Consider the following 13,259-nt stretch of genomic DNA (forward strand, 5'->3'; position numbering starts at 1 on the left):
GCAAGCATGAGTGCGGCTACAGAGAGAAGTGACCAGGGAAGCAACACATTCCAGCCACTCTACCCTCTAAAAAGCCAGGTTTGACAGATTAAACCATTTTAGACTCTCCAGTTTTGTGTTACTGTAGCATGATGGCAACAAGGACTTGATTGTCTGTAATCCTAAAATCAGAAGTGCTCTGGAAGCAGCAAAACAGCAAATAGGACTGGGAGACAAGGGATGACAATGTGTAGGGTTGGGACCAAACCTGCCCAGATCCTTCCATCAGCTCTGCAGCTCTGCAGGAGTTTGCCCAGCTTCAGGACTAGTCCCAGCTCTGCTCCTTTGACTTTTTTTCATTTGACCTAGTGTCGATTTGGACTCAGCCTTTCCTCTTTCGAATGACAAAATTCAATCCTCTCCTTTTTGCATGCTGAGAGGGAGCATCCCTCCAGCAGCACAGGTGAAACTGGTCCTTCTCTTTGTTCCTTAATTTTAATAACAGGACTAGGATGTGCAGAACTGTGACAGGACTGAACAGGCTGTGGTGGCATATTTGGGATGCAGGGTCATACGGGATGGCAGACACTGCAGGGCCCTCCCAGACACTGGCATGAGGACAGTGAAATCCTTCCAAAGAGAACCTCCAAAAGAGTTCACTGATTGCAGCTGGTGTTGTTGTTCCTTGCTTCACTGAAGAGGGCAAAGGGGATTTGTTTTGAGGGAACATTTTCACATTTATTTAAAGGTAGTCTGAGAAAAGGTTACCAGAGTGGAAAACAAGAGGTCAGAGTATTTATACAGCCTTTGGGGACAGAGCTGATTACATACTGATAATCTTTATCCAAATGGTGTAACCCAGTTGTGTTGACACCATGGGCTCTCTGAACACTTTTGTGTGCAGTTTGGGTGCACTCACTCCTGTTCCAGTTTCTCAGCCAAGGCAGGACCAGAGCAGCACAGGGATGTGATCCCAGAGCAGGCATGGCTGTGTATCCCACACAGACAGCAGGGCAGGGTCCAAGGGTGCAGTCCTATGGCACTACAGATGAACTCGATGGCACTGCCCCGTCCCTGCTGCTGTCTACTGTGAGACACTCCTCAAGGCACTTCCTTCCTCCTGCTGCCTCTGATTGACCCGCTGAAATTGTGCATTTTCCAAGGTCTGACTGATCTCCAGCTACTTCTGCCCAGTGCCTGGTAACAATGCAGTGCTGTTGTTGGCTTGTGCCTCTCAGCACCATTGTGACACAACAATAGCTTAAAAAGGCCAATTTTCTTTCATATTAGAATTACTCTTACTAATTTCTAAATAGACCCATGCTGGGAATTCAAAAATGCCAGGATTATTATTTAGAGAAAAGAAAAATAGCTGAGACTGAATCCTGCAAAAATATAGAGAGGAAATTCATGGAGACACTTCTCTTGGATGGAAAAGACCAGGTTTCCTTGTTCAATCTGGAACACAAAGTTTAATGGAGAAAGAAAAAAGATTGGAAAACAAGGGCACAACAGAGGCTTGATGGTAACAAATCTCTTATTAGGTAGAATGGGGAAGGCAAAACTTCTGCTCTGCAATAAACTGTGGTGGCATCACCAGCTCTTTGACAATGACCCTGTTAAGGACAGCATTGAGCAGATCTGCCTGACTGACAACTACCACAGCAACCTACTGCTAAGGCAGCTTCCCTGGATTTTTACTTCCAATGAAAGGCATTGCTTGGAGTTTAAGGGTTCCCAGCAGCAAGGAGAGCACCAAAAGCCTCATGTCAAGACCCTCTGTCATTTTCTTCATCAAGTCATGCTCAGGTCTCTTCCAGCCTTCAGGTTATAATCATATGAGTGAGAGAAGTCACAGCTATTCTGTCTTTCTGAGTCTCTTTCTGAGCCTCTTTCTGAGGTCTTTTGACCCTTTAAGCCAAGTAGTGCTTAATTCCCCCTCTACAAAACTGCCAGCTCAAGATGGCTGAAAATATGGCACAGAGTAGGACTGTCAGGGAAAGAAGAAAAATTACTTTCTCAAAATTATTATTTCTTAGTCACTAGCATTTTAATTGCTTGAGTTTTCAAGGTTAACTGAGCTGCAGCAACACGTTGCTTTCAGAGGGCATTTTCCACACCTTGGAAAGTGCTTTAGGTTTTACATCTTTGCACTTCACTCCTTTGCAGTGGTGTGAAATGCCCTTTGCAAGGATATAAGAGATCATTAAACTTGCAAAAAATTAATCCTACAAGTGTCATTGACTTGAAGCTAGGTCCTCTGCTCATTGTTCTTGATACTTGACAGGAAACAAAAGTGGGAGTAAGTTAAATATTTGGTGGATATTCCCTGCATTCACACAGAGAAATTTCCAGCTCTTTCCCCCATATTGACACAGCACTTGGTTTATTTTACTAATATTGAGTTGTCCCTCTGCTTGCCTTCCCAGGGCCACTCTACAGTGAAAAAGACAAGGAAGGGACTCAGAAAAGCATCACTGCAGCCTTCTTCATCTCAGGTAGGGATGACATCAATTCCTCTGATGCTCATGTCATCTGCTGCACATCAGAAAAGTATTGTCTTGCTTCTAAGAGGCTGGTTCCGATTATTCTCTTATAGACCACGCTCAAAAACAGCAACAGTAACTGTGAATACTTCCTGCACTCAATTACACTGAAAAAACAGGATGAACCTATGCTCAGAAAAAAAAAAGGTCTTGTGGTGAGGGCCCTGGGGCATTCTGGGTCCGGATCTTTGCCTTGCCACAGTCTTCCTGTCACTGCTTTTTGGCCAGGGATTAAATCTTTCTGTGTTTTAATTCTTCAGAAATGAGCCATGGATGCAAATAAAAGCTTTCTTCTTTATATCCTCTAAATCACTGTCACACATTAATGGGAACAGAATGGTTTGGGTTGGAAGTGACCTTGAAGCTCATCTCATTCCACCCCCTGCCATGGGCAGGGACACCTTCCACAATCCCAGGTTGCTCCAAGCCCTGTCCAACATGGTCTTGGACACTTCCAGGGATGGGGCAGCCACAGCTTCTCTGGGCACCCGGTGCCAGGGCCTCACCACCCTCACAGGGAAGAATTTCTTCCTCATATTTGACCCAAATATAAACACTGTCAGCTTGAAGCCATTGTCCCCTGTCCTGTCATTATATACCTTTGTAAAAAAAATCCCTTTTGGCTTTCTTGGAAGCCCCCTTTAGGTCCTGGAAGGGTCTCTAAGGTCTTCCAGAGCCTTCTCTTCTCCAGGTGAACATCCCCAGCCTGGCTCCAGAGCAGAGGGGTCCAGCCCTTGGAGCATCTTTGTGCCCTCCTATGGACCTGCTCCAACATGTCCCTGTCTTTGTTGTGTTGGTGCTCCCAGAGCTGAATGCAGCATTCCAGGTGGGATATCACAAAAGCAAAGCAGAGAGAGAATCACCTCCCTTGACCCACTTCCCAGGCTGGTTTTGATGCAGCCCAGAACACAACTGGCTTTTTGGGCTGCAGGTGAAAGAAATGACCAGCCATTGCCGAGTCATGCCCAGCTTTTCACTGACCAGCACCCCCAAGTCCACCTCAGCAGGGCTGCTCTGAGTCTATTCTCTGGATTGATACCAGGGATTTTCCTGACTCAGGTGCAGCATCTTGCACTTGGCCTCATTAAATTTCATGAGGTTTGGTGCTGGGGGCTTGTTGAACTCGGATTGGGACATGGGGAAAAAAGTCCCCACAGCTCACTGGGTTTATCTGGAAGTGGAGCTGCATTTTCTATTCAGTCTGCATTGCAAACATTGTTTATTTGGTTGTTTGTTTGTAGACTCCATATCCTTATCAGGAGAGAATCTCTGTATTCATTCAGAAGGGGAAAATCTAGGCCATCTCTATCCATTATGGTTATTTAGAAAAACTCTGACAGCATAAATACAACAGGCACAAAAACCATAAGGTAAATAAGGAACCATAATTATGACCCTTTTTTCACTCATCATTGTTGTCATACTAACTTCTGGCCATTTTAATGCAGAGTTGACATGGTAATACTAATTTATTTTTGCCTGTAACTGAATATATTAAAATATTTTTCCTGTCACACATGTTGAAATGGTTTTTATAACCCAAACATTTGAAGCAAACATTTATTGGCTCATAACTGAATACACTAAAATCTATCACATGCACTTAAATAGATTTTATAGCCTTAACTTCACCAGAGAATGTATTTCAGCTAAATAAAACCATTTAGAAGTTTCAGATCTGGTTGAAACTGGTCATCCAGACTTCCCCTGGAGTCAATAGAGAAAGATCATTGAAGTGAAAGACACTCTTGGTGGAGAAATATGCACCTTCACTGGATGAGTTATTTGGAACTGCCTATTGACATAAATTTAATAATAGCAATAATAGCGATAATAGCGATAACAGCGATAATAGCGATAATAACGATAATAATAATAATAATAATAATAATAATAATAATAATAATAATAATAATAATAATAATAATAATAATAATAATAATAATAATAATGTCATCGTAATTATTGACTGTAAGAGTGGTAAGGCCCTGGAGCAGTTTCCCAGTAAAGCTGTGGCTGCCCCTGGATCCCTGGAAGTGTCTAAGGCCAGGTTGGACAGGGCTTGGAGCACCCTGGGACAGCAACCCCTGCCCATGGTAGGGGGTGGCACAAGATGATCTTTATGGTCCCATCCAACCCAAACCATTCTGGGATTACAGACAGCCCAGAGGGGCATCTTAAATAAGCCACCCCATTTGAGGTGGCTAAATTTGGTTGAGTTGAATCCTGTCCTGACAGACATTCTAAGAAACACAAGAAACCTGTAATAAAGGATGAAATGGAATATATGGTTTCAAATTTGGAGTTAAGGCTTCCAACTGTGTTATATTCCCCTTGTTTCCATTACTGCCAAAAATGAAATTCCTCAGAGCACGCAGTGGTCACAAAAGCCTGCTTGCTATTTAAAACAAAACAAAGTATTTTAGCTGTCCAACTTTAATATTATTTTCCCAAAGGTTTTTAATTACTAGTTCCTTCCTGTAGAAACATGACCAGGACAATGATGTTATTACTATTTGAATGACCCGGGTTTGACTGTGAAAATCACATTACACTGACCTGAAAAACACAGTGAACTTGAGTTTGCCCCTCTTTTGATGCAGAAAGTTGTCGGTACCTGTAAAGATTTCCTGGTAAGGCAGTAGCATGTTCTCTGAAGTACTCTGTGAGCTCTAAAAGAATCATTTTTCCCAGATACTGAAAAGAATGTTTGGGGCAGTGAAGTGAGTAAAAGTATAAGTACTGAAAAAGCATCCACAATGCCACAAAAATAAAACAAAAAGTTTTCTGTTTTTTCTCTGAAGAAGAGAAAACTTGCCCCCAAAGCTATAATATTTTTTCAAGTTATTTAATTGTTAATTAATGATGTTTTAAGCTTCAGTTATACGATTCAATAATGAATTTTCTCTTCATATTTTTCCTTCAAATAAGCAACATCTCTGCCTGTCTGGCAGAAAGGAAGAACATCCAATTTTTACACCAAATTTTTTTTGTCTATCTTGAGTTCTTATCAAAGGTACTTTCAGCCCCCTCTTTATCAGAGGTGATTTGTTTAATACACCAGACTTGCTACTGAGATGCAACTTCAAGGTGGTCAAAGGCTGAAAGGACAGAGATCACATGTCAGGGAATGGGGATTGGATGGAGAGGCTGCTCCTTGTAAACCACAGACCACTGGCAGCCTTGGAGGAGATGGACAAAGGGATTAAGTATGGATTTCTATGATGATGAAGACTATGGACTAGATAAACCAAAGCAGAGGAGACTCAGGTACCAAGGGAAGGAATATTCTGTTAGGTGTTGCACGTGCACAGCCTTTATGACCAAGTGAACCTCTGTATTAGTCTGTGGCTAACTTTGGTCTGCCAGTGCTCCTGTGAGAGTGCTGACCTTTGGCAAAACATTGATAATAAAACCCAGGAGAGTGATGTTATCCTAAATTGTGGCACCCAGCTGCTAAATTAATGTATGCTGAAACCCTGGGGTTTGCAAAGCCCATTGAAGCCAGTGGAAAGATTCCTGTTGACCTCAGTGGGCTGTGAATCATTCTCAAATGGAAATGGAGCTCCAGTTCCAGTGGCTGGTCTCATCTCCATGCAGACTTTTCCTGGGAGAGATCCCATATCAGGCATGGCATATGCTGGGTGATAAAGCTATTGCTGATAAGGCCAAATGGTGTACCCTGAAGTGAAGATGGGATGAGTTCCTCCAATCCCATCAATCACCTGCATCTAAACTAATCCCCCTCTGGCCCTCTAGTACTCAACGAGGAGAAATCAGCATTTCATCTGCAACTCATCACTCCAAAATGGACATTTAAAATAGGTCAGATGACTCACTCTAAATTCCTGCTTCTTCCCATCAACAATAAAGGGAATAAAGCCTGAAGTAATTTTCTCAGATTTAAGCATGTGGTTGGAAGAATATCACTCTAAGTATCTTCATTAGACTGGCTTCCAAAATGTTGTCTTTTACAGCTGATTACTAAATCAACCAGCAAAGTCAACACAAGATCCTAATGGAGACAGGTTCAGATAAACCCAGTTCGTTTTATGTTGTCTTGCATGAACTACAGAGCTTTTCCTCTACAGGATTTTATGTTAACAACTTTAAAATATTCCAGTGACAAGACAAGGTAGTGATTTACCCTGCTCTGGTTACATGTTCTGAATCACAGGCCCAAAATAGTCTCATGCATATTATAAAGATAGTAACAATAAATGGACAAGAGACTTCAAGTTATTGCTACTAATTAGTTCTCAGAAAGCTCTCATCGCACTGGTGAACAGAATAGGGGGAAATTCAGCACCAAATTCAAACCTAAATGGACATGGCTACAACAGTCCAGACTCCCATTATGCTTAGTGGAAAACGACTCAATACAAGCAATGGAGATAAGAAATCACTTGTCTAAGTAGAGGTATCTAATTTAAGACTGACTTGGACTATACAATTTTGGCTGTAGAAAATCCCTCATCTAATCAGGAATTTGGCACTAAGCTCCAATGTAGTCACGACACAAAAAAAGCCACCTAAAATTAGGTAATTGCTGATGAACCTCACCCACTAGAAAATACCCATGTGGTTGTCCATAGCATCCTTACCTGGTTCTTATCCTGACAGGATACAGTGTGATGAGCTGAGCCATGTCCTGAGCCATAAGAAATGTTGTGTCAGGAGAGAATCATTGAACCACAGATTTTTTTAGGGTAGAAAAAACCTCTAAGATCATTGAAAGCAATCATTAACCCAGCACTCCCAAGCCCATCACTAAACCATGTCCCCATGTGCCACATCTATGTGATTTTTAAATTCCTCCAGGGATGGTGACTCTACCACTGCCCTGGGCAGCCTGTTCCAATAATTGATAACCCATTTAATATAGAATTTTTTCCTAATAGCCACTGCAAACCTCCCCTAGTGCAATTTGAGGCTATTTCCCCTTGTCCTATCACTTGTTCCTTGGGAGCAGAGCTGAACTCCCACCTGGCTGTCCCCTCCTGTCAGGGAGTTGTAGAGAGCCAGAAGGTCCCCCCTTTTCTCCAGGCTGAGCCCCTCCAGCTCCCTCCTCATCAGACCTGTGCTCCAGAGCCTTCCCTAGCTCTGCTGTCCTTCTTTGGACACGCATCAACACCTCATACTAGGATTAGAAACCAAACAAAATAAGCTTTGAACTAGTAATTTAAGTTTGAAGTTTCTCTCTATATATATATTCTTTGTTTAAAACAATTTTCTAAATGGGCAGAAAAGGTTTTATACTTGTGGGTATGTTCACACTGAGAATAAAAACATACTGTGAAACTTCAACATTTGCCATGAAATGGAAATGCTGAGTTTCAGACAACTCAAGAACACTCAGTAATGCCCTACAAAGTGTTCAGCATCTTTAGCACAACCAAACCCATGAAGTGGCTCCACAAGGGGACATGTGAGTACCACTGCCAGTCTTTGTTGTGCCAGTCTGATCCTCTTCCACCAGATGTTTCTGGGATGACAGTCCAGACAAATTATCTCAAACATAATAGACCCCTTGAGTATTTGAAAAAATCCATTCAGAATCACAGCTTCCAACTTGGCACTTACCTCAAAATATTCCTGACTGTCATCAGCTATTAAAAACAAGAACAACAATGGCTATTTCCATAATAGCTGTATTTTGAAATCTCAGAGCACTTTGAAAACTTAACAGATGTATCTGTATATCAGATATATCTGAGATGTGTGAACTCATACCATCATCGGGTAATGCAGACCTGCTTGGGCAAGATCTGGATTTCTGGTTTTAAATATTCCATAAAGAAATAGAGATAAGGAATAAATACAGATAAGTAATGAGATTCCTGAAGGTAGGAACACCTTCCACTTCCACTTCCAACTTCTTGTATGTTTTCAGCTCTCAGTATTGGAAGCAGAGTTTGATTTATTGCCATATGCAGCATTTCCCTAAATCTGGTGACAAATATACTTAAGGTAGAACTCAGGAAAACCTGGAAATACAGAGCCTTTTCTCTGGAAAATTGAGCATGGTCCATTCTACTGATTTTGCTCTTTTGCTCTTCATAGAATCATGGAATAGTTTAAGATGGAAGGACCTTTTAAAGGTCATTGTATCCAACCCCACTGCCATGGCCAGAGACACTTTCTACTAGACCAGGTTGCTGCAAGTCCCTTCCAACCTGGCCTTGGAAGGGATGGGGCAGCCACAGCTTCTCTGGGAAAACTGTGCCAGGGCTTCACCACCCTCACTGGGAAAAATATAAATATAATGCCTTTAGGCTGCTCAATCACCTTAATAATGATCCTACTTTAATGAGAAATCCATACCACTTTGTGAAAGTCTCAATCGCTTTCAACATGCTGTGTAATTTCCACTTAACCAAGTCAAAATTACAGAAAAAAACCCCCAATGTTCTGCACTTGCTAAAAGTGCAAAAAGTACCTAAAATGTTTTAAGATGGAATAATCTAAGATGGAAAGAAAATACAAAAATAATCTAGGATATGTTTAGCTGAGGAAAAATTTGCAAACACAAAAAGCTTTGGCTTGTCCTTTTCCATAACTTTTTGTCATTTTCAATCTTGTCAGTGTGAATAATATTGTTGACTTTTGTTGTGATTTAGAAGCAGCTGCAGAATACAAAACATAGTTGAAAATCAGTTGAAAGATCATTCATTTATTTTGCTTTCAGCTGAAACACTCCTCCAGCTGCAGACAAGTATCTAGACTGACTATAATTCCATAAACTACATCTGATCAACATATAGTTCAGGTTTGGGGAGACTTTTCAAGAAATCTTTTGAAATACGCAAACAAAAAGTTACTTGAATGTTATAGCAAACATCTTTCTATATGGCATCATGCGTGCCAGAGGTTCTCATCTGATTTTATACAGGCATTAACCCTCTCTGCTCATTCCTTCTGTTTATTTCTGTTCTGGGAAATTAGCCCTGGCCCATGCTAGTAACTCCTAAACAGTACCTGGAAACTGTGTAGGAGAATTTTTGTTCTCCTGGATCCAAGTCAGAGTCACCTGGCTAGTAGAATGTGTCCCTAATCACCCAGCTTGGGAGAGTAACAGGAATTCACAATAGGGCATGACCAGATCCCACCAAAAGGACTCCAATCTCCAGAAAAGCCCTGCCACACAAAGTCATAGAGTCATAAATGGTTTGGGTTGAAGATACTTGAAGTTCATCTCATTTCAGCTCCTCCCATGGACAGGGACACCTTCCACTATCCCAGGTTGCTCCAAGCCCATCCAACCCGGCCTTGGACACTTCCAGGGATGGGGCAGCCACAGTTTCTCTGTGCAGCCTGTGCCAGGGTCTCACCACCCTCACAGGGAAGAATTTAACGCAAAAAACATGTGAGAAATCAGCTAAACAATCAATTAACCTGTGTTTAAAAGCAAATACAAAGTTCTCTGTTTTGAGTGACGCACCTTTGCTTTGCTCTAATAAAAAATAAAAAAAAGTTTATCACTTTTTCATGTTGGTCTCCAAACCCTGTGCTGAGAACACCAGGAAATGTGCTGTGCACCATTTCCACAAACTAATTATGCAGTTTTGTCTTATCTGGTGTAGATGAGTTATCTGAAGTTAATTTAAGTAAATCTAATAAGGAAACTTTTATTGTTATTTGTATTCAGACAACTGAATTTAGCTTGCAGCCAATATTATCAATGGAGTCTAGAGACAGATTAGCTGGTCAAATGGAGCAGGTAGACTGCATTCTCTAAATAAAAATCTTACATGCTCCACTGAAAAAAACTTCACCCAGATGGTGAATCATTAAATTCCTGCCACTAAGCAAATGCACTTCCCTTCACCTGTGGGTTACCCAGCAACAGGCAATTGGCAGCAATCCACTTATTTTATAACCTTGTCAATCCACAGGCACTTGCTTTCCCAAAGAGCTGACCTTTCCCTACATATTATATTTTATAAGCAATGGCTCATTATCTTCTGGTACTGTCAGTATTTTAATCTTCAGTTTTCAAATTATTATAGAAGGCAGAGGCACCAAGACCCTCTATTAAGATTTCCTCACACTTTCCACAATGAAGTTTTGCTGTGCTGGAACTTTCAAGCTGAAATTTCCCTTGCCACATTTTTAAACTGCAATTAACTCCATAATTCAGTTTTGGGCTAACTTTGTTCAGATCAGTGTGGCTTCATAAAAAGCAATCATTTTTTATTCAGGAGTTCTGCGTCTTTCACATCAGAAAGGCACAAGAGAACTCCCCCATCCCTGGAAGTGTCCAGGGCCAGATTGGAAGGGACTTGCAGCAACCTGGTCTGGTAGAAAGTGTCTCTGGCCATGGCAGTGGGGTTGGATACAATGACCTTTAAAAGGTCCTTCCATCTTAAACTATTCCATGATTCTATGAAGAGCAAAAGAGCAAAATCAGTAGAATGGACCATGCTCAATTTTCCAGAGAAAAGGCTCTGTATTTCCAGGTTTTCCTGAGTTCTACCTTAAGTATATTTGTCACCAGATTTAGGGAAATGCTGCATATGGCAATAAATCAAACTCTGCTTCCAATACTGAGAGCTGAAAACATATAACAGCACTGCTCTGTTCTCTTAAAACAATGTGAAGAGCTTGAAACATTCTTCAAACTATAGGGATTTTCACAAACTTGCAGAAAAAAACAGGAATGGAAATCAAGCTTCCTGGCTCCTGTACCCTAACCATAAGGATGACTTTTTTTCCTAGCCCTGCAGTTTCCACAAGTTCAAGGTGAACTTAGTGATAAGAAGATCTGCTTGGGGGAGAAGGTGTAGGAAAGCAGAGTGTGCTAGGATTTTGTGTGACTCTCAATCCTCAGCTGCATCTCTCTGTGGGCATTTGGTGTGAGAAGACTCTGTGCCTAAGTGCTGCTCAGCTCTTTGTCCTCATTGATGTGTTTTCTTCTCTTCCCTCTGGAACAGACTTCAGGGGACCTGTTTTCAAAAAAGGACAAAAAAAACCCCCAAAAAAAGTCAGTGGCAGTGTGAGAAAGAGAAAAACAAATCAGCAAGTTTTACAGTAAAAGAATCTATCTAGTTACTAAGATTTGGTTTGCTACTGCAACATCTGGGCTGTTAAAAAGCTCCCAGTCCCTATAGTTCACAGTGCTAATACAGCTGAAACTGGGCTGAGCAATCCTTCTGGAGATATTTCCCTCTTTATATCAGCTGACATTGATCAATAACTTCATTAACAACTTATCCAGCCTCTTTTCTATACTTTTTTTCAGCTGTATTTGTATTCAGCTACCACTCCTGCTCTTATTGCAGACCATATGCATTTATATTATGCACCTACATAATGTAAGTTTCCCAGGAACAATTATCTGACATTATCTTTTATCCCTCAACTTTCAGGCTTTTTGTTCAATATTTCCAGCTTGATTTTTTGTTGTGTGCCCTGGCTGGTAAAATGAAGGATACTGATGTAAGACTTTACAAAATTAGTGGCACAGGCCCTTCCAACCTACAGGATTAAATGCAAGAGGATAAAACCCACTTGCAGTCTAAGATGACTACATTCTCAAGATACACCTTTTAGGTCAGTATCATATCTTAGCAGAGGTAAATCTGTGCCACTATTCTGGCCACAAAGATGTCAAAAATCCACAATTCAAATAATCACAATTTATTTGGGTTGTTTCAATTTCTCATTGTATCTAATATTTCACATAATCACAAAACGATTTGGGTTGAAAGAAACCTTAAGGACCATCTCATTCCAAGCCCCTGCCATAGGCAGGGACACCTTCCACTATCCCAGGTTGCTCCAAGCCCCATCCAACCTGGCCTTGGACACTTCCAGTGGAACTTCTCCAGTTGCTTCTCTGGGCAAACTGTGCCACAGCCTCACCACCATCAGAGGGAACGATTTTTTCCTAATACCCATTCTAAATCCGCCCTCTCTCTGTCTGAAGCCATTTCCCCTCTGTCCTATTCCTTACGAGATACTTTCCAAAACTTTTTCATGCTGGAGCGTGGGCACGAGCACAGTTGCAAGCAGGTTCAGACCACTCCATTGCAAGTTGAATTTGCAAAACAGTTCTGTGCAAAGGGCTTGTAAAAACAAATGAAGCCCAGACTGACCAGATTAATTCCTCAGCCATTTCATGGTCGCTTTGTTCATTGGATGACGGCATCATCAAGTATTCGGCTTAAAGTAATAATCTGTTCCTTTAAGAAAAAAAGTGGAAAGAGCCACTTTTGAGGAAAAAGGCTTGGATTAACATCTTTGTAAAGTTTTCACAAAACTTTAAAGGGTTTCTAGTGAGGGAGATATTTTTCGAAGGAGTTTATTTTAAAGTTAATGTTTTGAAAAAAGAGAAATAACCGGTATTTCCAAGTTCTTCCCTTTCAGAGCCTGTGGCTGCAGAGCCATCTTGTGGGGGAATTCTGCCAGGAGGATACTTCTTTTACTTTTGTTTTTTCACATGTGGCTTGCTCAGGCAGCAAAAAGTCTGTGCAAGACATGCTGCTCACCCCAGCATATTTCACTCACCTTGGAGTATCAACAAGTATCACTCTATAGAGATTCCCAAACTCCCATGAGAGCTGAAACACACAAGCCAATACTTTTCTCATCTTTTCCTAATTTAATGCTCCCAGTTAGGAAGATTTCAGAAATTCCCCTCCCTCAAGGTTTCCTCAGTTCTACTTGAAAGTAGAAGGAAGCCACCTAAATTTCACAAACTGAACAAATGTTCCCAAAAATGGGTGCAGCTAA

The sequence above is a fragment of the Cyanistes caeruleus genome, chromosome 2, assembly GCF_971803275.1.
Source record: "Cyanistes caeruleus chromosome 2, bCyaCae1.hap1.1, whole genome shotgun sequence".
Classification (NCBI taxonomy): domain Eukaryota; kingdom Metazoa; phylum Chordata; class Aves; order Passeriformes; family Paridae; genus Cyanistes; species Cyanistes caeruleus.